At 38.9% G+C, this 22,181-nt stretch overlaps 1 pseudogene; it reads left to right on the top strand.

The window, feature by feature from the left end:
- Positions 1-2,677: 2,677 nt before the first annotated feature.
- On the top strand, positions 2,678-20,455 carry LOC121398792 (annotated as a pseudogene).
- Positions 20,456-22,181: the final 1,726 nt, after the last annotated feature.

Raw genomic sequence — 22,181 nt, 5'->3', positions numbered from 1 at the left:
TACTAACGATCAGGGTAAAGCCCATAGTGAATATGGAATAACAACACACATCCATCATTGGAACATTGATTAAACTCCCTGCAAGCCCGTATATCAGCATCTGCTTTATGATTTAGTCAATATTTCACTGAAAGACATGACTCACTAATAATTCTGCTTTTTCAAGCCACTTTTAAACCAGTGAATATGGTTTCTAGAAACAAAATGATGATGAATTCCAAATCTAACCAATTTCTCTTCTACAAAAATTCGTAAAATTGTAAAAATTTGCCAAATGTATTGTTTTTAGCGCAACCAAGAACTTTTTTGCTACATTGTCTATGGGTGTTTTTTCTTGGGAAAAATTTCCTCCATCACTACTAATGAGCAATTTTGTGGCCCCTTCCTTACAGTTTTGTCAGCATAGTTTAAAGTGTATGTAAACTTTTCTTAATAGTGTCGCTCCACGCCTCTATCCAAACATTGCTGAACTACAACTACTGCAGCAGTTATACTTCTCCCAACCTCTCTGTTCCAATTTATAGGATTAGGTAGTGTAATAACAATTGATTTTGTTATGCACATCTATTGATATGATCTCCCCCATGCTTAAAGGTAGCCATACATGTGCCAATAAAAACTTCTGATTTGGTCCTTCTGTGTCATGGGGTAATCATAAATAGAAAATTGCCATTTTAAAAAATAAGGGCAGCCCAGTGGGATCGTATGATTCACGGTGCACACAAACAAACCATACATGTTAGGTCACATGAGCCAATTAACAGACAGAGTCTTTTACTTCCACACTTCTTCCTGTTACAGTTAGAGTTGTAGTATTTCTGGTCAGGTGATCTCTGAGGCAGCACACAGACCATCACAAAATGGTGGTTCAAGGCAAGAGATGTAAGAGGGCAATATTTACTTAAATATATATTCCAGTTTGGTAAGATTCTTTAATATGTCACTTAATATGATATAATCTTTTGCTTAAGCATTCATTTTGAGGGTTTAGTTTTCCTTTAAAATGTTATTTTAAAATAATTGTTTTTGTTTTTTTCTAATGGTGTGTAAAAAGCCACTTTATTATGCATGATCCCATGCTTTGAGGCAGCTTATCAGTTCTTATCTTCCATAGGCCAGTGCAGCTGTCACTCAATTTCTCTTGCTCCATTCTCCATAGTGTAGGGTACAGCATCAGGAGAGGAAAAAAACAAAAAGCTGATAAAGACATAGTGGCACAACGAGCCCCCAAAATCAGTAAGCCTTGGGCAGATGCCCCTTTTGCCCTTTTATTAAAGCTGCACTGAGCAGTACACAAAACACCCCAGGTGCTAAAGGCCTAAAAGTAAATGGGAGGCAGCAGGATAAATGTTGGCAGTTTACCCATTAAAATACAGGATGCTTTCTCAACTGGCATGTGATATGAACTCAAAGCAGAGACGTGATAGCACCATAGAAACAATAACCTCCTGTTACAGTAGTTCAGGCCGCTGGCTCCATCAGGAGAGGTGTCAGGAAGAGCGATTATCTTGTTACCTGTCCATAGTTCTGAAATCAGCCTGAAAAGACAAGGCACTGTTGAGCAGTGGAGGACTTGTTATTACTCATCTTCCTTTTCACTCCTCTCCTATTCATATTCCAGTCTCTTATTCAAATCTGTGCATGGTTGCTAGGGTAATATAGACCATAGCAAATAACTCAAAAATAACTCAAAAACCGGAAATAATAAAAAAATTCAAACTACTGCTACTGATTGATACTCACCTACAGCTACGGGCTTGGGGCAACGCACCCGGGCCACCGACTGATCTGGTGAGTTCATTCCTTCTTGCAAATTACCCTTGATACAGTTTCAGGCATCAGTGAACCTAGGAGCGGGACCCGGGGTTTATACACCCGGGTCACCACCTTTTTCAGGTGAGCTGTTTTTACACGGATTTTTTTAAATTAACCGCTAGAGATGTAATAGGCATCATATAGCAAAGGCTTGTGTATAAGATTTTGTGGTGCTCAATAGCGGTGATCACTTTTGTTAATGCTAATTTAAAGTGAACAGAACCAGATTTGGCACTACACAATTTTGCATATAAACTGATTACCAATGCACCCTAGATAGTGGATATCTAGGGGCCTATTTATCAAGCCTCAATTTTTTCTGGTCGAGTTTTAAAGGGCAAAAAAATCTGAAATTTTCAAGGAAAAAAAAAATCTAATTTTTTAAAATGTATTGTACGCCTAAGCTGTTATAAATCTGAATCCAAAAATACTCCAGCTCAAACGTGTCGAAATCATGCAGAAGTCATTGGCAGATGGTCACTTTAACAATTGGAACATTTTTTTTACCTTCAGTATTATCAATAGTTTTGGGTTGTTTTCCTTCGATAATCCGATAAATTTTTTTTATCTTTTGAATGACAAATCAATAAATAAGTGTAAATACATATGCCCCTAAATTCTCTAATAAACCGCTCTAATCCTAATTAGAAATTCTAACTAGTTACAATATCCCAAGAAATCATGTGGAATAGCCAGCACTATATCCTGTACACCCTTAGATTTGTCTGTAAGCAAGACCTAATAAGTATAGTTTTAGGGTTATTTTTGCTTGTAGAATTTTTTTTATAAACAAAGTATGTATTAAAGGCTATAAGAAATGAATATATATAGGACCTTTATGTCTCTATGTTTACCGTATTCAATGTGATTGGCTGGATTTCCACTAGGACTCTTGCTTTTAATTGGAGTGGCATACATAACAGGTAGGGACTGCATATTCTTTGGATATATCATTATCAGCCAAAAAAGTTATTATCCTGAGTTTATCTGGTGTATACATATTACTGTATTTAACACCCTTTATGTTACGAAAACTACATCCACCATGGAGAATCTAAATCAGTTAGTAATGATACCAACTAATATGCAAAAATGTCCTTTAAAGCAAAGTGACAGAAGGTATATTACTTTTTTGTTGTGTCAAAAAAAGATGGTGCCAGGAAGCACAACAATCATCTCTTTAAAGGCTAATTAAACCCAGACAAAGGATTATATTATGAACTTATGTTACAAAAGCCTTCCTCAATACATTGTCTTTTCAAGCCCCCAAGGATGACATGTCATTAGACATGCGCTACAACAGGGGACACTAACCATGTGTAGTCACAACACATTAAAGAGGGCTGAGTTAGCCCCGGCTTACTAAGAGCTGAAGGTTTTGAAAGGTCCAGTCTAAGGGTAGGGACACACTGGACAATTTGTCGCCAACGTTTTTAAAAAGCAAATCGCAGCGACATATCGCTCGTTTTGTCTCTGAACAAAAACAAATGAAAGACGCCAGCTCCTGTGCCCACAGCGCGTTTGTGAATTGCCTGTAGCTCCAAAACGCACTGAGACCCTTTTCCGAGCGATTTATCAGAAATAGCATGTACTTAGAAAAGCACTGAAATCTCCTAGACACGCACACACATACAGATAAGTAGCAGCAATTGTATTCAAATTACAATGCGAACGCAATGACGCAAGAACGTAAAGACGCCAGGTTACAGCGGGAAGCACAAACCGTTTCCAGTTTGGATGGAGCACGTACCGCACAGAGTAATGGGATACAAATCGCTCTGTGCCAATAGTCGCTGTGAATCGTCTGTTCAAAAAAGACGATCGTCTTGTCGCCGCGATTTACTTTTTTAAAACGTTGGTGACAAATCGTCCAGTGTGTCCCTACCCTAATACAGGAATTCTAGGACCTGTGGTGCATTAAATCTAGTCTATTCATTAGGCTAAATTGTCCTGCCAATAATAATAAAATAATTATTTAATGTGGCTAATTTTTGTAACATGGCATTTAGCATTTAAGAATGGCTTATCTAGAGCGCAGAAAATCATTTTCCTATCCAAAAGAAGGAAATTGTAGCTCCTGCCCAAATTAATCCACTTCAATGGAAGTGAAGTGATTACATTTTCATATTAAAAAATATATATATTTATTCCTTTCGCAAACCAGACAGACTATGGTACATAGATAATAATTTTTAATTTATTAAACCCAGGTGCAGGGAAATTGTTTTCCACAATGTTCAGAGCATAAAATAAACTCTAATATGATCAATAAAAGAAACATATGGAATTCTTTCTCTGCCTGAGGGGTTACCAGGAGATGTTTCTCATTTGTCCCTTTGCTACATTCACACGAGGATTTTTTTTTTTTTTAATTTGCCAGTTCCATTTGGACCTTTTTGTGTTAGTCTAGTCTTTGCGTCTCCACCCTTACACTGATACAAAAATTAAAGCCTACTATTTATTTTAAATCAGTACATCCCCCTGGGGATTAAAACGTCTTATTTACACATTAACTAATGGAGAAAACCAGGTTCCAAATGGCATACATCCCTTGTGTTTCAGACCTTGTCTAAGGCTCCCATAACCAGGTACCTTACTCCATAAGGAGAGTCCAAGATGTTATAGTAGGTGACAAAGATATTATAAAAGGTGCCCCTCATAGGAGAAACCACTTGGTATCCCTGTACCAATGAGGCTTTCTAACCTACCCACAGAGCATGGCTAGACCTGGAAGGGCTACTACTCCCACCAATGATTAAACAATCCTCTAATGCTAAATGAAAACAAACATCTAGGGAAGTATAGATCTATACTCCCCTGGAATATTCATTAACAAACACATTCAAGACCATGTAATAAATGATCTGAGGGCTATGTGTTAATCTTTTTTCACAGATTATTCCATAATACTCTTGATTAAAGGAGGATCAATGTCTGGAACGAACACATACCAATCTCTTGTCAGCAAGACTTTTGGGTTCCCTGGATATCTTCTTTTGTCTGTTCTCCAGTTTGTATACCCTTTCGCAGGTACATTAATAAAATTTACAAATAAAGAACAGAAACCATGATCTTATACTGTGCCTTTACAGTTTGTATGACTTAGATGCTCTTATGAGCATTTGCCATTAATGGTTAATGTAGAACTGCTACATTCAAAAGCAACATTTCAACAACTGAATGCATATGGTAGACATGAAATTGCATTCTAAATGAACTCATCATTAGTTGTTGGGGCAGGATGGATTTGGTTTAAATTGTGGGGTCCTGTAGGACCCCTTTATGTCCATGATGAGCAATGTGATGTACAGTATCTCATTAGTACACCTAATATATTTATATATACATAAGGAATTTTACTTGTGTTTGTAATTTTGCTTTGTATTTTCATATACAGTATCAATAAATGAGTTTGCAGGCATTTACCCTTTCTCCCTTTTCTTGTTTCTTTTATAAGCAATGATCAGGAGGCAAAGTAAACATTACTGAAACTCACTTTACATTTTGATATATGGTAATTATTGCAAGTTGCAGTGAAATAATACATTGTAAGTAGAGTAACTCCAGGTACAAACATGTTCTTCACATGTTGTTATTGTTCCACTGTGGGTTGTTGTGGATGAAGGGGGTACATATCTATCCAGGGACCTCAGATTTTACGGAATTCGGTGGTAACCCCCCTTTTAACATACACAAGTTTTTGACACTGCATTTTTCTTGCATTGCTTGCTTCCAAATAGTAAAGGTGGGAGGGGAAAGGCTCCTCCAGTTCTGGGTTATAAATCTCTTTGCCAGTAGTAGTGCCTCAAGCAAGAAGTGCTTGGTATTGGTTTATCTTAAGATCCTGTATTATGGCCAGAATGCACAGGTTAGATGTTCTGTCTTTTGTAATCTGCAGTACGGCTTCCAGGGTATCTATGATTTTACCTTCAACTTCAACAGGAGGAGAATCCAAAGCATATTCAGTGTTGATGTCTATGTTCTTTAATATGTTCCAGCATTACAAGGCTGCGTGGGTGAAAGGTGATTTTGAGTAGGAGGTGCAGACAACAGGGGGCCCAACCCAACCCTTTTCCTTAATGTTTGCCATAGGGTAGGTGGTAAGTAGCAGGGCAGAAATGGTTCCTCTTAGAATATTTCAGCCAGTGCTAAAATGGACAGAAAATATTCACACTTTCATGTGGTTCACAAAGGTGCTTGCACTTCTGCACAACCCTTAGCAACCTGCAGCAAACTCCAATGCATTCATTCAGCCTCATTCAGTAAAGTACAAGGCCCAATGGACACAAGCAATCCCTGGGGTAAATGCCAGCATTTAGCCAACTCAATTCCAGGGTTTCCTTATCTTGGTTAAGCCTGCTGAATTGAAGTAAATCAGGTGCTTATGTTGTTATTTACTAGGGATGCACTGAATCCACTATTTGGGATACGGCCGAATCCTTTGTGGAAGATTCGGCCGAATACCAAACCGAATCTAAATCCTAATTTGCATATGCAAATTAGGGGCAGGAAAGGAAAAAATGGAAAAAAGGTCTTCTTTTGTGATGAAAAGTAACATGTTTTCCCTACCTGCCCCTAATTTACATATGCAAATTCAGATTCGGTTAGACCAGGCGCAAGGATTCGGCCAAATCCAAATCATGCTGAAAAAGGCAGAATCCCAAACTACTGGATTCAGTGCATCCCTATTTTTTACACCACACATTTATGTATAACGTTAAAACAAAATTATTTTGGTTACTTTTTTTTACAGTTTCTTCCGAAAGTTGGTATGTTGATCATCATGTTGTGATAGTGCTCAGTACTGCTGTGATTACTCTGCCCATTGCCCTTTAACGCAATATGGAAACGCTTGGGAAGGTATGAGATCATTATAATATAGGAATATATTTTAGTATTGATATTTAGTACATTTCCCATGAGCAGTTGTGTTGGATTCTCAAGGGGGGATACTCTTGAATCAATTGGGGCTGCAGGCCTTGTAGAACCAACATACAATGTTGCTTTAAGGATCCATCTCTGTGGTTGACCACAGCTTCCATCAGGCTTCAGCCCATTATTCTGTAATATGCTGGAGACTGTTGTAAGTTGTAGTTCTACAACATGTGGGTGGAGTAACTCTGTTATGAAAGGTTTATGTCCCTTGTAACCATTTCTGAAATTACCTGGGGCATTTAATAAAGGCATATTATTTTCCTCTAGGTTTCCGTATTGTCTCTGCTTTTAACAACCACTGTCCTGGTGATTATCATTGCGAGAGCATCTTCTTTGACTTCAGAAATGTGAGTAGCACTTAATGTAATAACAAGCAAATCTAGCAGCATATAAATATGTCTGTATCCTGGAAAACAGGACGAGAAGTAGGAGTCTGGGGTTTACAGTACAGTTGTAGGAGAACACAATACGTTTTGGACACAAACACATAACTATTACCTTACTGATGAATTTCCTTAGGAAATTAATGTTTTGTGATGTTGCTGTGCTTAGAAATTGAAGTTAGTGAGCAGAAAAAAGTCATCACTAAAGAACTTCATTTTAAACAATTTGCAGAGAAATGAGTAACATTCTGTATAGACTATTTTTGTACACATTTACATGCTGCATACTTACAGTATATCAGGTGCCAGGGTGACTTTAATACTATTAGGAGAGTAGATGTTGAATATATTGAGGGATTATTGTAGTCAGTAATGATATCAGAAGTTACAGAGGAGTTTCATGATCAGATAAAGCCACACTGATAAGCAACTCACTAGCGATGTGAGGGGATATACTGTAATATCCATTTAAAGGAGACCAATTTTTCTATCCCCAAATTAAACTTTAGATGTTGGATATACAAGGGGTTTTTTTTGCAGACAGTTTGAGAGTAGCTTTTCTGTTACAAGGCTGCTCACCTACTGAGGCTGTGCTGAAAAAGCAGGGAATAAGGACATCTGGGCTTTGTAATTTCCCCTGTTACTATGACAACATTTGGAAGACCTTTATTGAGAAGCCTAGAACTTGTTTTTTTATGATATTCCGAAAAATTACATTCAAAGGCAACTTGATTACCAGAGATGTCAGAGAAGAAACTCAAATCATTATTTTTTTTTATTTTTTAGTAATAGAGCGCTGGCTAGAGTCACATACAGTATGATGCTTGATCCCATGGATAAATATGGAAGGATGGTATTTTTTTTCCAGAAAAGGTGGCAACCCTACTAGAAGCAGCCACACCACACAAAAGGCCAAACTACTGTTTACATTTGCATTCCATAGTGGGCCAATATTAGGCCAATCTGATCATCTGGTCCCCTGTAATAGGATCAGATCCCACAAGGGGCCCTCAGAAGACCATATTCATTGTCAAATGTGACCCTTACCAGTTTCAAGTATTTCCAATTAATAGCACAGATCACATATTGATCTGGAAGGTCACTAGTTTGACCCCATGCACTGAAGCAGCAGCCACATATAAATAACTTTTTTCCCATTTGTGTCTTCACTGAAAAATTGTCAAGTTGTGGTGTATCCTATATTTTGCTGGTGCTCATTATTATGCTAAAAATCTGGGAAAAACATATAGGTAAAAACTGTCTTTTGTACTTTACAGACTGCATTTTGCATTGTTTTGTACTTGCACATTGCATTCAAATAAGTACAGGTATGTGATTTCATTTTCCAGAATGCTTCATGGTTTTTCTAATAAGTGTTTTTTCCCCATACTTTAAGGGCACATTTACTTAGCTCAAGTGAAGGATTAGAATAAAAAAATACTTCGAATTTCGAAGTTTTTTTTTGGCTACTTCGACCATCGAATTGGCTACTTTGACCTTCGACTACGACTTCGACTTCTAATCGAACGGTTCGAACTTAAAATCGTTCGACTATTCGACCATTCGATAGTCGAAGTACTGTCTCTTTAAAAAAAACTTCGACCACCTACTTCGCCAACTAAAACCTACCGAGCACCAATGTTAGCCTATGGGGAAGGTCCCCATAGGCTTTCTAACCAATTTCTGATTGAAGGAAAATCATTCGATCGATGGATTAAAATCCTTCAAATTGTTCGATTCGAAGGATTTAATAGTTCGATCAAACGATTATTCCTTCGATCGAACGAAATGCTGTAAATCCTTCGACTTCAATATTCGAAGTCGAAGGATTTTACTTTGACGGTCGAATATCGAGGGTTAATTAACCCTCGATATTCGACCAATAGTAAATGTGCCCCTAAATCTATTGAAAACAATTGTAGTACAGGTATGGGACCTGTTATCCAGAATGCTCGGGACCTGGGGTTTTCCGGATAATGGATCTTTCCGTAATTTGGGTATTCATGCCTTAAGTTAAATAAACCCAATAGGCTGGTTTTGCTTCCAATAAGGATTAATTATATCTTAGTTGGGATCAAGTACAAGCTACTGTTTTATTATTACAGAGAAAAGGGAAATCATTTTTTAAAATTTGGATTATTTGGATAAAATGGAGTCTATGGGAGACAGCATTCCATAATTTGGAGCTTTCTGGATATTGGGTTTCCGGATAAGGGATCCTATACCTGTATTAAAGAGAAAACTGAGATAAAAAACATTTGTAATATCTGATTTAAACGGACTTCCTTCTCTTCAGAGCTGGATAAAGGATCCCATACCCGTATTTTTGTAATACCTTTTTTCAATCTAAAAGTTTCCAGGATCCTTTTGTTACCACCAGGTGGCATTATTTTGCAACATATCAGATTTTTCAAGGCATAATGCTTATTTCCTCTGCTTTGGTTGTTACTTTGTGGTTTCCTCACCCTTTTTGTTGGATACATTTTAAAATTAGTTTCACAACCAAAAGATTAGTATAGCATTAATCAGACACCTTTAATTACAATGTTCTATGAAATAAGGGTATTTCACTGGATTAAAGGGGATTGCCATCGTTATCAGTATATATTTGTATAGACACAGCATTTTACATACATTTATTATGTTACCAACAAGGGTTAAAAATACAAATAGGATCAGAGGACCATGTTCACAAGAGCTTACGATTTAAAGGGTTTAGCTGTAAACTGGTGTCCAATTTTTGGGTCCTGACCCTTAGGTTAAGAATTCCTGTATCAGGGCCTGATTTTTCAGAAAAGGAGCATTATGCTTCAATAATTTAGTGGTTCCTGGTGATGGATAAATAACATCCTACGGTGTCTGTTTCCAACAAGCATAATGACTTAGGACTGTGGTTGCACAAGGGGAGAAATGTAGTGATGGGACCTTAGTCCCAAGTTTGAACTTGATGGACATGTCTTTTTTCAAACGTAATTACTTTGAGTCAGTAAGTGATTTTGGTCCAACAAACCCAGTCTCTTTATAATGTCCGGGTCCAGTGCCGGGCCTACAGGTGCAACAGCACAAAACCCATTCTGCTCCACTACCCACAGTGACCCCTTCCTCTGGCCTGTGACTCTTGCACCGAATCTTCCCACAGCGAGTGCATCAGCAATCATGGATATTTGGTGTGCCAGGTTCACAGAAGGGCTGATCCTAGTGGAGTGCAGGCAGAAGGATTATGTGCAGGCCTGGACTGGGAGTCAAAATAGGCCCTGCCATTTCAAGTACACAGAGGCCCAAAGAGCCCCCTACCAGCCCAAACAGCCCCCTACCAGACCACTATATGGTAACTTTCTATGGAACCATACAGCAGCCCCTCTGGCATTTGCCAGAACCCACAGATTGCCAGTCTGGGCCTCTTTATGTGCCCAGCGCTTCCCTACTGTTGAGCCTTAGGCTCATGCCATTTCCGCATACCTGTAGTTTCTGTTCTGGCATACAGTAAGTCAGTTGCTTCCACCAGTAAAAACAAATAATGGAAACCACTCTAATAAGATGTACTGTCCATGGGAGTTTGTTTGTGTGGGTGTGGATGTTTATTAGAAATCTGTCTAAGCTTGACAGTGTTTGCATGCTTGCAGCACTCCACAGGCCCATAACACAAATGAAGACCCAGCCCTTTGCACCATAATAAGTGAGATCCTGGCCACTTCCTAAACTGCAAACACCTGTGAAGTGTCATGACGTCACAATAACAAAGTCACACCTCAAGTATCATCACAAAACAAGTCTAGCAAACAGGATTTCAGACTAAAGCGGAAGCAGAGAACAAAAGATAAAGAGAATGAAGCTTCAAATAACTATTATTGTGAGCATTGCCTGATTAACTCATTGTTATTCAATGATATATGCATGGCAGTACAGAGGCAGCTACCTGGTGTCATGTCAGCTGCCAATAAATTATATGTATTTTTCTAGGTCCAGGCAACTGGTTCAGTGCAATATAGAAATGCAAGATAACAGCAAAATGAAGGATCCTATCCAACTTGGGTTGCCGGCAGAAGACACAGTTGTAAGGGGTATTTGCAGTGGCAAAAGAGTCATGGTTTTATATATGCTGGCCCTATATTTAGATTGCAATGTATTTAAGGGGCTTTAATTGAAAAGTTAGCACTCATTTATACTATCACGTGTACTGGGGGAATTAAATTAGAGCTTGGCACAATTTAACAATATACTGTACTGCCATGTGTTCTTGGGGCATTAAATGAGGGCTTGGCACACAATTTCTACTGCTATATGTTATACTTTTGTGTTTCGGGGCAATTAAATGAGAGCTTGGCACAACAATATACTGCTATGTGTTCTGGGTGTAATAAACCTGAAACTGTCACTGCATCTATCTTGCGTTGTGTTCTGGTGGCATTAAACAAGAGCTTGGTATTAGATTTACACCTGGGCGCAGCAAATGTGAGGTTGCCACTGCACACACAAAGAGGCATATAGTTGTGAGATGTCACCAGGAAACAAACCTTCTACATATTTATTGGTCATATTACTGTTCTGTGGGTAATGTGTACAAGACTATAGTATACTGCAGCCTTTCCGGGAAAATTTGTGCAGACAAACTGTACTGTTAAAATAACAGGCAAAAATATGCTGCTTTGACCTTGAGTGGATGTGATCGAAAGACAGCAGTCTGAAACTGAGTGGGGCCTAAGAAATATGTTTGTATGGTATTGAGTAACCTTTCTGTACTGTATGTATGCCAAATTTCAATTTGGAAATCTGGTAGCACTAGCATGAAGGATATCTCTGAAAAAATCATTTTGTATATGTAATTAAGTCTCTTAATATAGTGGAATTTTTATTTCCAAGGTTTGAATTTAGTTAATTCAGTTTTAGTAATCATAGAGGTGCAGGCTAGTAGAGCCCATACTCCATTTAGTGAAACAAACAATATTATTTTGGCCAAAAATTCTCCTAGCAAGTGCTATGCCAACCACACTGAGAGGGAGCTCCTGGGGCAGGCAGCCTGGGTTGGTCAAACACATACACATAATGAGCAAGTCTCCTGATCTTATGTCAGGTAAATGAACAATGAGTGAGATGAGACACTTTTCATTATTGACATGCTTAGAGTCCCCTTTATAAGTGCCCATCATATAATTTCCTATGACGGGGTGGCACATCCCATGAAATGTTCCTGAGCGTAAAACTGACATCATGGGGGATCAGGCAGCAGTTCTATCAGGTGTTGAATCCAATCAGATGGCCCAAATTGTCTTGACACTAAGGGGCAGATTTATCAAGGGTATCGAATTGAATTACTTTGACTTCGAATATCGAAGTCCAATTTTTTTCTCATCGAATTTGGCCATTTGCGGTTGAAGTAAAATCGTTTGGTCGAACGATTACATCCTTCAAATCGAACGATTCGAAGGATTTCAACAATCGATCGAATGATTTTCTTTTGACTTCAAAAAACTTAGAAAACTGCTCTAGAAGGTCCCCATAGGCTAACATAGCACTTTGGCAGGTTAAATTTGGCGAAGTATTGACGTCAAAGTTTTTTTAAAGAGACAGTACTTCGATTATCGAATATTTTACTTTGAGTCAAAGTTGTAGTATCCTATGCGATGTATCCAAAAAATTCCTTCGAATTTCGATTTTTTTTTTTACTTCAAAAATTCCCTTGAATTCACTTTGACCCTTGATAAATCTGCCCCTAAACATGTGGCATTTTGAAGTATTTGGTAAAGGACTAGGCACATTGTGCAGATCAGTGGCATGGCCAGGTGGGCTCGTGGAGCCCCATGACTCCTGGTGGCAACATTGCCTTTCTTTCAGAAATGCTTATGGTGTGATTTCTAGCATGATTTCTAAGAGATACATGACAGGTAGCAGTGAATGTATGCCACCTGCAATAAAAGCAAGGCCATACCCCAATGGAACGGTACACAACAAAAGTATGAAATGTAATCATAGAAATTGACTATGTTTCTACCATATACTGTATATGTGAAAATGCCATAAAGCAAAAAAACTTTTTTAATTATATGTTGCTTACAGGTCTTTTGAGTTCAGCCCCTGCCCAGAAGACTGTGATGCAGTTTTAGAACATTTATTTAGGGTACCTGTGGGTTTGACTGCTTTTTACTCAGGCAGTTCCCCCATGGTTTGGATGGGTCTTTTGTTAAACCCCAGGAAGTTACTTCATTTTCAAGGGTTTCAGTAATCTGACACTAGTTCAAGAAATGCCCAGTAGGTGGCAATGTTTTTCTGTATAAAAGGGGGAGCACCCATGTGCTCAGGGTCTTTTTCCAGATCCCATCTAATGGCAAGTTAGGAACAGGAATGGGCCTGGGCAGGTGGCTAGCTCAGCTAGGTGAAGCTAGCAAAAGGGTAGCCTGTAATAGTCACTCCAGGAGTGAGAGACAGGCTCAGGATTTATCTAGCCAAGCAGCTCAAGGCTCCAACTAGGAGTATAGTGGGGTTAGTACCCTGTAGTGTCCAGACCACTAGTATAGGGATTGAGATGGTTGAGTTCTGGGACAATGTAAATGAGAGTTCTTAAACATGATACCGTGGTGGAACCAGACTACACTGGGGATTGTCACTAAGGTGGGTACTACGATTCTCAGAGAGGATAGATCATTAGTGTGCATCTAACTGTGAAATAATTTTGACTAAGAAAATATTAAGGCTGTGGTTTATGTGCTATTTCATTTACAAGCAAAGTTCTGATGTCACCAGAAGTAGCATGCCCGGGATCAATAAAGTAGTTTATTGGCGTTGAAGATATCATTAGTTCTCAATTGGCTCAATTTGGCAGTGAACAAGTACCTAAGGTGGCTGACTTTCCCCAGTGGTCTAGGATAACCACCAGAGTGAGAAGAACCACAGGCAATTTATGTGAGTGCTTGGAGTTGCCCCAACCTGAATTTTGCCAGAGGCACCTTAATAGCAGCATACACCTTTATCACTACTATAGCACACTCAAGGCTGAATATTTATATTTATGATCCATGACTTTCCCCCATAATGCCCTACAAAATAAAACTACAGACATTCTCCCTGGAAACGGTATGAATATAAGAAGTTTGCATTTCTGGTAAGAAAAAACAAGCAAGGAATCATGGAGAAAGCTCTCCACCCCAGCAGCCAGTAATGGAATTAGTTGGATAAACAAATGTAAATAACATAAATATTTCAATGGACTGTGGGAAAAGGATCTCCTACAGATGAAAGCCTGGGAATATAAGAAGAAAAGGTTTTGATTGTGGTTTGAGACCAGCTATTTGGGGCCAAGAATGATAAGAGATCACTAATGTTAGGCTCCTTTTCATTTAACACATTTCCCTCAGTCCTCTTTAATGCCTAAACAAGAATATGGTTTGTGCAAGAGCAGAGAAAGAGGGGCATTAAGCAAAATGTGCTACTGAAATAAGCCAAATAATGTTCCATTGCTTTTGGACGTGCTCCTTGTCGTTCCTGAATTTACCTGCATCAGCTGGTATTTTCCACCTCTAAAGCCGGCCATACATGGACAGTTGCCAGTTCGCCCCAATCAGAGTTAATAGCTTATCTGCTCGTGTGTGGACCCAATCCTCTACCAAAAGCCTGCACTGACCTCCATTACGATCAGCCTGATAAGGCCTAGCACATAGGTGGCCATATCGGACAAAGGCCTTCTGTCCTATAGCCACCATTACTCTTCCAAATGGGGTAGTGCTGTCACCTTACATATAGACTGTGGGAAGAGTATAAATTGACATCCTTGCCTTAAGTGCTAGAGAGCATTGACCAAGCTGAGGCTTACAACTATGGCATTTACTTCCAGGCAACAGAGTAACCCATTTGTCTGCACATTATGCTAAAATGAAATCTACTTGTGCATGAATGGGTGTTTTGCAATTTTCAGAAGACCCAATAAGACGACTTTAAGCAATACAGGCAATTCATAATAAGGATCCATAAAGAAAAATCTAAGTTCTTCATTGGTGGACAAATAGCTGAGATTGGCCTGTTAATTTTTAAGTCATATTTATTTATATATCACTTAAATACCTAGACCCCATACAGAAGATGCCTGGTTTTTGACAAGCCAAATGTAATGCAAGCAGTTGGTGTGATGTCATTTGGTAAGTATATTCATGTTTATGATGTATAAATGTGTACTTGATAAACTTGCATATATAAAATGTATACACACATACTAAACTAAGTGTAGTTCTTGAGATCTCTGTCATCTTGTAAATTATGCTTCTTCTAGAAAACATCCAAGCCATTCTTAAAGGCTTACAAAATCTGCCATTACAACATCATCCGGCAGTGCATACCACAACCTCACTGTGAAGAACTACCTTGATTTCTTCAAATGAAAGTTCTTTTCCACTAGTCTAAATGAGGTGGCCTCTGGTGCGGTGATCCTCTTTATGGTAAATAAGATCCCTGCTATATGCCTATAATGCCCTCCTTTTAGTCTTCTTTTCCAGAGAAACAACTCCATCCTTGACAGTCTTTCCTCATAGTTTACTTCTTCCATACTTCTCTTACCAGTTTGGTTGCACATCTCTGCACTCTCTCCAGCTCGTTAATATATTTCTTGTATACCGTATATAGACTTTCTTACTGCATTAGTCTTTACCTCCACCAAAATCTTCCTAAAATATCCGTCACTAAATTATACTCTTTTTTTTAAAATTAGTCTAACCTTTCATTTTGATGTGTTGCAGTGTTCATGTGCCACCATGCTTGTTTTCTTATATACAGCTCCTTGGAAAAGGCTACAGTCGCCAACTGGTCCCGTATTACCCACGTATCAATGTTGCTCTCACTGTTAATCAGTTTGCAATATTCTGTCTTTGGATATGTGCCCTTCACAGGATTTACTCAAGGTAAATTATTTGGAACAATGTATTTTCGCTTTCTGCAAAACAAATTAGTTCCCACAATTATTTTAAATTGTTTTGCATCAAAAGCATCTGTAACCTGGGCTATTTGTGGTCCTCTTATGGGAAGATATAGTTCTTGAAGTCTTGTGACTTATTTTTTTATTGAAATAGCAAATTCAAGTTTGGTATTGGACCCCCTTATCCAGAATGTATTGGAACCCTTCAGTTTATCAGAGAAGGAATGGGGGAGGGTGCTGGCAACCCACTCCCAAATCAAGAAAGATCCTGGCTCCCTGACATCACCGTTTCAAAGTTTTGCAGTTACTGGGGTTCTGGATAAAGGATCCAACATTTTGGAATTCAATGGGGATTTTGGAAAGTATGAAACACAGTTATATGAATAATTTCTCTAAAATATCAAGTTAAGTTGTGTGGCATGAATATGTTTCATTTCTATAGAAGTTTGGGAGGAAAACAACTTTTGGATTTTCCATTCAACTCTGCAGAGAGAATTTGGCAGTGATGCTATTTCAGATGTAAATGGTAGAAGCTAAGCAGGAAACTATTATTTTACTCTGAACTCCTTGGCCCTTATTACAGATGTTGATTGACTAAAGGCTCATTCATTAATACTGGACCTTTTGGAAACAGAGTTGAACATGTTATGCTTTTCCATTTGATTAGAATTTCCAGCACTTGCAGATTTAGAAGAGAATATTAGTGGCTGTATTAATATGTCGTATTAGGCCACAAACAGGGAACCACCATCTGTTCTGCTGAAATAGTAAATAGTCATATCATTATGTCATTTGTCTTTTCCATACCAGGAATATTTTAAATGATCATTGCTGTTTGATGCCCACCCTTTCAGAAAGGGTGAAAGTTCTTTAAAAATTATCTAAAAACTGTTCCAAAGACTTCTATAAGTACATTTTTCGTGAATATATACTTAAAAGACAACTATAGCTCAATAAAGAATAAAAGCAGCCCAGGGCACACTGAACATGTGCAAAGCCACTGACACTCAAAAAATGGCTTAACAAGATCAAAGATGGGGAGCTGCTGGGGACAACTTTAGAGGGTAGTATCATTACAAATATAGAGCTGCTGGAACTCCCATTGCCCGCCATGGCTCTCAACAGTAGGTGACCCAAACTTATTTCCAAGGTTCAAGTCACAAATGAAAAAGTCCTCACCCCTCTTATTTTATGCAGTCTTGCTAATTAATTTTTTCCACAGGAGATCTTTTTGAAAATTACTGCAAAGAAGTCAACCTGGCCACTACTGGACGATTCTGTTATGCAATCACAATTATCCTGACGTACCCTATGGAAAGTTTTGTGGCACGAGAGGTCAGTATTCAGAGATTAAGGGGTAGATTTATCATGCCCCAAGGGAGGGACATAAACATTTGCTCTAATATACTGTATTAAAACTTTGCCCTTTTTCAGTTTAACTTGGGTATTGGACACCTGGTGGTTTATCCAGAGATAATGTACAGCTAAAGACCCAGAAATACTTAGAACAATTACATTTTGGGATCTGGTGGCCAAGACAAGTTATTATCCTGCCGGTAGGTGGCACTGCTGCAGCAAATAATATCAAACAGATGATTACACGGGTTGGAGTTCTCCGATAATACTGGCATCTGTCAAAAAACCATTGCACCATCTTCTGCACAATTAGGTCATAATTTGGATACAGGCAGGCTAGATATTAACTGAAATTGTCATTACTCCTCTCTCTCTTAGGATCTTCTATTTCATATACAGTACAGTATCTAAACTGAATGTACTAGTGGTAAAAAAATGCATATGTAATACACATAATACAAATACGTTAAGATCCATCTTGATTTAATTGCAGGTCATTTCAAATGTCTTCTTCGGTGGGAATCTTCCCTACACTCTCCATTTAGCTGTGAGTTTCGTAGTTGTATCTCTGACCACAGCTTTTTCGTTGACGTATGACTGCCTAGGAATGTTCCTGGAACTAAATGCAAGTATTGGTCTTATCTTCCAAAATAACAGTAGTTGTTGGGATTGGTCAAAAAATAAATCAAGATACCCATTAATCCAGATGATCCCAGGTTTACAACCTTCCATCAACAAAATTCTGAGAGCCAGCATTTGAAAAAACACAAGTATATTTTCTTTGTTCCAGTAGCGTAACTGTAAACCCCAGGGCAAATTTTCCACCCTGTCCACATAATCCCCATGCCCCCGTACCAGTGTACACACTTGTACCTAGGGCAGCCATCAGGGGGTACAGTCGTACCAGGCTTAAAGGGGAGTCCGGCTGCACTGCACTTTCCGACTTAGCCAGGCATTCCTTAACTGCGTGCAAGCTGAACCCAAAGCATTAAAGACTCAAAGCGCCATAGACCCGAAGTGCCGAAGACCCAAAGCTGCAAACAGAGCCAAAGCACAATGGATCACACAGCAGAAACTGAGAGAATAAACTACCCTTCAGGCATAATGAGGCAAATAACTCCTTTGCCACCCATGCAAATAGAATTTAAAATACAGGTCCTAGAAATGCTGAATGACTTTCATGGCACAAAGTTATAAAATTCCAATCGGGGCTGATGTTTCAGGGCCCCCCACTGGGCCCCCTGCCACTACTCTAGTATCCCCCCTGCCACCAAACCCCCCCACCCACCTCCTGTATGCATATCTGTCTGTTTATATAACTATCTATAACCATATTTTGCTCCCTCGTTCACAGGGAGTCCTAAGTGCCACTCCGCTGGTATTCATCATTCCCCCTGCATGTTATCTGAAACTGAATGAAAAGCCCTGGTACCATGTGGATAATGCCATGCCACTTCTTATTCTGCTACTTGGCATGGTCATAATGCCAGTTGGATTTCTTATGGCGATCTTGTATCACAGGAATGCAGTCATGGTAATGAAATGTTCTACTGCTCGTCCACTAATTTCACACTGTTGAATATTACATCAGAAAGCTTCTACCAAATGACTTTAAAGGAAAACTATACCCCCCAAACAATGTAGGTCTCTATTAAAAGATACTGAGTAAAACAGCTCATGTGTAAAACCCTGCTTCATGTAAATTAACCATTATCATAATAATATACGTATTATGTGCCATTGGGTAATCATAAATAGAAAATTGCCATTTTAAAAAATAAGGGCCGCCCCCTGAGATCGTAAGATTCACTGTGCACACATACAAACCACATGTAAGGTCACATGAGCCAATTAACAGACAGAGTTCTGCCTTTTGCTTCCTCACTTCTTCCTATTACAGTTAGTGTTGTAGTATTTCTGGTCAGCTGATCTCTGAGGCAGCACAGATAGAGTCACGAAATGGTGGTTCAAGGCAAGAGATGTAAAAGGACAATATTTATGTAAATATATATTCCAGTTTGGTAAGATTCTTTAATATGTCATTCAATTTGATATAAACTATCTGTTGCTTAAGTATTCATTTTGGGGGTATAGTTTTCCTTTAATATCAGTGCACTAACTGGCAAAGGAACCTAATCTAAAAACCTCTGCAAAAAATCCCACTGTGCCCCCTAGTACTCTAAAGTATGTGACCCAAGCGAATTACTGGTGCAAGAGAATTCACTAGTGAGAAGCATCCTTGCCATCTCCATGTCAGTTATCTCAGTGTCGTCATGCATACAGAGTAGGGATGTAGCGAACTGTTCGCCGGCGAACTAGTTCGCGCGAACTTCGACTGTTCGCGTCCGCCGCAAGTTCGCGAACGTTGCGCGACGTTCGCCAATAGGCGTTCGCGTCAAAATCGTTCGACCATTCGGTCGCTAAAATCGAACGATTTTCGTTCGATTCGAACGAAAATCGTTCGATCGAACGATTAAAATCCTTCGATCGTTCGAATCGAACGGCGTTCGCGAACACATACTCGGCGGTTCGCTACATCCCTAATACAGAGATCAATGTGGCTTCATGATATTACACTGAACTTACACAATGAGGTAATACATACTACTGTTTCTTTTTTTGTGATTGAATAATCCCAGGATAGACAACCAATAACTTAGTTTGGTTTCATGGAATTTAGCTCACCCGCCCAAAACTAACAGGTAGAACACTGGAGGCAGCAAATTGCATGTAGATTCAAATGAATCATTTGTGGATCCTGTTTTGCTTTGGTAATTAAAGTGATAGCAAGATTAGGCAGAAACGACTGGTTCTTTGGATTGCATTGTAATTTGTAAATTGTCTGTGTGCTTTATTATAGAAAGGCCCATTATTGTCTTGTTATGTAATTTGTTGGCGCTCCAGTGTTTGCATAAATAATGATTTCTATTCAACTTGAATTCTTGCTTTTAAAGGGATACTACAGACCAAATACTTCAGTACAGATGCAAGAGAATTTACCAGCAAGAATGCTGATTCTGAGAATTATGTTAGCCATTATGCTCTTATCTTACATACAGTAATTATGTAATTTTGGCTTTATTATATTACACTAGAATCAGACATGGGGATAAAGGACTAATTAGCTAAGTGCTGGAAAAACTGGGCTTAATGCTTCGAACTCCAGTTCAAAATAGATTAAGGGCTAGTCCACAAGAGGAGATTCGGGGAGATTTTGTCGTCTGGCGACTTATCGCCTCGTCTTTTGTGCGACTATCTCCCCGAACTGCCTCAGTGTTTTTTCCCATAGGCTGCAATGCAAAGTTTCCTGCGCTAATGCACACGCGGCTATGCATTTTCAGTAGTGGCCCAAAGTTGCCTCAGTGAGGCAATTTCGGGCGACTATTGAAAACGCATCGCCGCGTGTGCATTAGCGCAGGCGACTTTGCGTTATAGCCTATGGGGAAAAACGCAGAGGCAGTTCGGGGAGATAGTCGCGTAAAAGACTCCCTGAATCTCCTCGTGTGGCCTTACCCTAAAGAATACCACCATAATGTTGCTAGCATGTGTTAACCTTGATAAAATAAAGTATGCTGGGATTTGTAGTCCAACAACAACTGAGGTGGTTGAGCAGTACAGTACAGTAGGGTTTGATGTCCCTTTAAAGGGAAAACAATCTCTGATCCTCCAACCTATTTTTTTGCTAAAAAATGGATTTATTCTGAAGCTACATGTTTTTATTACATAGTAATATTTAGGCCAAGTCCTATTCATCATTAAGGCTACCCTTTAAATGATTGTCTGATTTCTACAGTGCCGTACACTATTTATTGCCTGCCACACAAAACCTTCTTTCTCATATCTTTAATCTTATCTTTAATAACATGGAAGAATGACTCCCTCAGTCTTGGCCTAAAGCTATTTCTATAATAAAACAGAAGTGACATGAAGAGTAGGAAGCCTTTATGTGAAATCATTATGGGATAAACACTGGAATTGACTGTATATTGAAGGTGCAGAGGGAAAACAGAAAACCAACAATAGATTTACTGTAGCCATTAGAGCTCAGGAAATGCCATGCAGTTATGGCCAGGAAAGGCAAGGAAACAGAAAACAGACACAGGTGTGTGTTCAAACACAGGGACTCCAGGGCAATTACTGGTTACAACTTTATTGGGCAACACAAGAGTATCAAGACCACAGAGCGAACAATCACTTTACTGAATCTAACAACCCAATACAGAATAACCAACAGGTAGTATAGTGTTTTGGGGTTTTTCTCGTCATTTGGCTGATACATTGTGGGAGTGGCCTATTTCAACATTTTTTTATAAATATAGACATATTGGGAAAACCAGTTGAAATTCAACTGAAGCTGTACTGGAAATTAACGTTCCTGTAAAAATGTTTACTGGGTTTGTATCCTTAATTCATGCCATGGTGCAGCACTCAGAAATCATAAAGGGCTGGTGTAGGTTGCATGAAACCATGAGATAAGCAGTAAAATATTATTCTGATATACACATACATATGATATGAGAAGAATAAATAAATAATAAAGGGTTCCATCACCCAACCAGTTGTGGGAGGTTCCCACAATTTGAGAAATTACAATACTTATAGCTTGATTCTATTGAGAGTGCAGATAAATGTTCATCTGCTGGCCATACGCCAGACTATCATAGTTGGTGTCCAAAATTTGAGTAGACCTCCAACTGAAAGGATTTAGTCAAGGATGGCATTGCCAGTAGCATAGGCAAGCGCACCAATTTTAAGGTGTGTGCATCTTACATTTCTTTTTAATTTATCCACATATA

Source organism: Xenopus laevis, chromosome 9_10S, assembly GCF_017654675.1.
Source record: "Xenopus laevis strain J_2021 chromosome 9_10S, Xenopus_laevis_v10.1, whole genome shotgun sequence".
Classification (NCBI taxonomy): Eukaryota; Metazoa; Chordata; class Amphibia; order Anura; family Pipidae; genus Xenopus; species Xenopus laevis.
Note: the sequence above shows the minus strand (reverse complement) of the source record. Positions and strands in the feature narration are given on the sequence as shown.